At 30.8% G+C, this 3,161-nt stretch overlaps 1 pseudogene; it reads left to right on the forward strand.

Annotated features, from left to right (window-relative positions):
- LOC107018327 overlaps nt 1-2,691 on the forward strand; it is a 3,059-nt pseudogene extending 368 nt beyond the window's left edge.
- Nucleotides 2,692-3,161: the final 470 nt, after the last annotated feature.

The following is a 3,161-nucleotide window of genomic DNA, read 5'->3' on the forward strand; positions in this document are numbered from 1 at the left end:
TATATATATATATATATTCTTTTCATGTTTAATGTTTATCATATTCAATCCCTCATTTCTCAGTTTTACACTTTGCCACCCTACAAGAAAATACTCTATATATAGGCGTAACTTAGGGTACAATGTCAAACCACCTGAAAAAGAAAAAAACGAATGGAGGCGGTGAGAATAATAATATTTTTCCATGGGAAATTAATGATGGATGGCCGCACCTAAAGTTGAATGACAATCAAATTCGGAGTGGAGTGACACTAGAGGGTGACAAGTTCCCAGATCCAACTAGATTTGATACTTATCAACCTTTGACAGTTTCATATGAGGTGATTGAAGCAAGTACCAATGCTGGTAAGAAGAGAAGTCCACCCAACCGAAAAAAGAACGGTAAGGGAATTGCTGAACAAATTTTTGGTGCTGATGGAGCCGGAGATAGAGGAGTATTAAAGCATAAGTTACACATATGGACGGCGAGAGAAAGGAGAAAGAAAATTGGAATTTTGTTCGACACTCTCCGTGCTTTGATTCCTAATATTCCTGCTAAGGTAAAACATAAATTCTCTCAATTATATACCTTATTTTTTATCATCCGATATCTTATCGATCATAAGTAAAATAAAATAATTAATTTTATGATTAGCTGAAACAAATTTTTTTGTTATTTTCCTTTCATTATATTCCTCAACCTTAACTAATAATCATAATCAAGTCAACGAGAATTATTGGAAAAATGAGCATGAATTTTTTTTTAAAAAATAGGAACTTTTAAAATGATTAAAAAAATTAGTTCATTGGTTGGTTCTTTTTTGCAATCACACACACACAGGCGCATGCGCGCACGCGCACGCACACACACACACACATGCACGCACTCACGCACACACACACGCACGCACGCACGCACGCGCACACACACATATATATATATACCAAAAAAAATTTAAATCTTGTGATCCTAAACATATAATGTGGAAGTTAAACTTAAATATTAACAAAAATAAAAGAAATATTATTTAATGTTTCAAAATAAACTTCAAAGTTAAAAAATTAGACAAAATATTTCTAGTAAACCTGGACTCAATTGAAATAAATTTATTTTGTGATATACACATTTCCCTTATTACTAATTTGTACATATCTACAAGTTAATTTCAAAATAGAATAATATGATGGATTTTGTTTTACAAAAAAAAAAAACGATGTATAAAACAATATAGAACTTTTGATTTTTTTGCACTAGTAGTAGTGTATTTCACTTGTTGTTACGTTATAACTTGCTTATTTTTCATATTAATTACAACTAAGAACACTTTTTATGTAAAAATTACTTATTACAATAAATTTTATAAGAAAGATAGATTGGTCAGATGTGTATTAATAGACAAGGTTTGAAGATTATAGATTCCAAATTATAGCATTTTTTTTGTAACTTTTAATTATTTAATTATTTTGGTATGTATTTACTTCTCCTTAATAAGTGAAAATACTGACTTTGCCTATGAAGTATAAATTAAATTAATTTTATGTTTTTTACATATGCAGGCTGATAGGTCTACCATTGTTGAGAAAGTACTGAACCACATCCAAAAATTGCAGAATACTTTTGAGAAGCTAGAACAGGAAAAACTTGAACGGCTTCAAAATTGCAGAATACTTTTGAGAAGCTAGAACAGGAAAAACTTGAAAGGCTTCAAGAACATAACATAAGGTGTATGAGTTCACAGAATTTTACTAATACTGGTAATAGTTGGGAAGAATATCTGGGTGATCAAGTATCAACACATAATTCATCCGCTATTACATCAAAAACTCATGGTGCCAATCCCCTTATAGTGAATAATAACATTTCAACATGTTTTATGACATTGAGTTCACCAAACGTGATACTTAATGTTTGTGGTGAAGATGCACATATTAGTGTGTGTTGTCCTAAGAAGTCAGGGCTACTCACCTTCATTTGTTCTATTTTGGGGAAATATAAGATTAAGATTGTGTCTGCTCAAGTTTCATCTGATCAATTCAGAAGCATGTTCATGATCCAAGCTTATGTAAGTCCTTTAATTTTTTTTCAAAATAATATGTTAGTCATTTTGAAGATTGTAAACTAGGTTTTTTTTTGAGTAAGCATACTCTCTGATAACTTTACGTGTCTTTGTTTAAGTGATCAGGAAATTGAAGAAATGACACGCGTTCAAAAACTTTTGATTTAAAATTAAGGGTGTTTGGAAAATAGTTGTTTTTCTTTCATAAGTATCACGTCTAATTAAACATTATTTTCACATGAAATGAAGGTTAAAAAAGTATATCTATCTTCTTTATTTAAAAAATGCCTCCTCTCCTCTAGTTTCACCTTGAGGTCGAAACTGTCTATTTGCTACTACATATAGTATAGTCATAGATTATGCTTAGAAATTATCAAATCATTTTACCATAATGGAGTGTTTAACAGAAATGTTCTTTCTACTTTTACAAGATTATATGGGTAATCATGTGTATATAACACTCTCTTCAAACCACAAAACAAGATTTTACTAAATATATTATTGTTATTGTAATTGCTTGGTTATAAAAACATGTCTGATGTATATTCAGGCTAAAGGTGGAACTGGAATATCTCAATCCTCCGAAACATCCACAGTGAAAGAAATGTAGAAGAAAGTTGCGATTGAGATAATGTCATTTGCAACCCGCAAATGATGTGTATCAATTTCATCAGCCAAATCCAACAAGGGTCATCATATTTAGTAGAGGATGGCCGATTGTTGTCGTAAAGGCCATGATATTTACTTTTCTAGTTCATCTAGTGGAGGATGAATGATTGCGGCCATAAATGCTATTTTATTTATATTTGCATTTCTTTGTCTGTCGTTATATAGGCATATTTACTTTTATAGTTCATTAGATAAACTATGAACGATTGTGGTCATAATGACTATTGTATTTACTTTTTCATTTCATTTTAGTGGAGGATGAACGTCTGTTACAGAGTTCGAGGAATGAAAACTATGGAATTTGGTCCCATTAAGTTTCTTCCAATTATATTTATAAATAGAAAAAATGTTGCTATTGGCATATGTTTATGTATTTGCCTTAAGGATGTGTTTGGTATGGATTAATGTTTGTCAACACCAAGAACAAACTTCTATTTTCCAACTCTCACCTACTCT

Source organism: Solanum pennellii, chromosome 1, assembly GCF_001406875.1.
Source record: "Solanum pennellii chromosome 1, SPENNV200".
NCBI classification, from domain to species: domain Eukaryota; kingdom Viridiplantae; phylum Streptophyta; class Magnoliopsida; order Solanales; family Solanaceae; genus Solanum; species Solanum pennellii.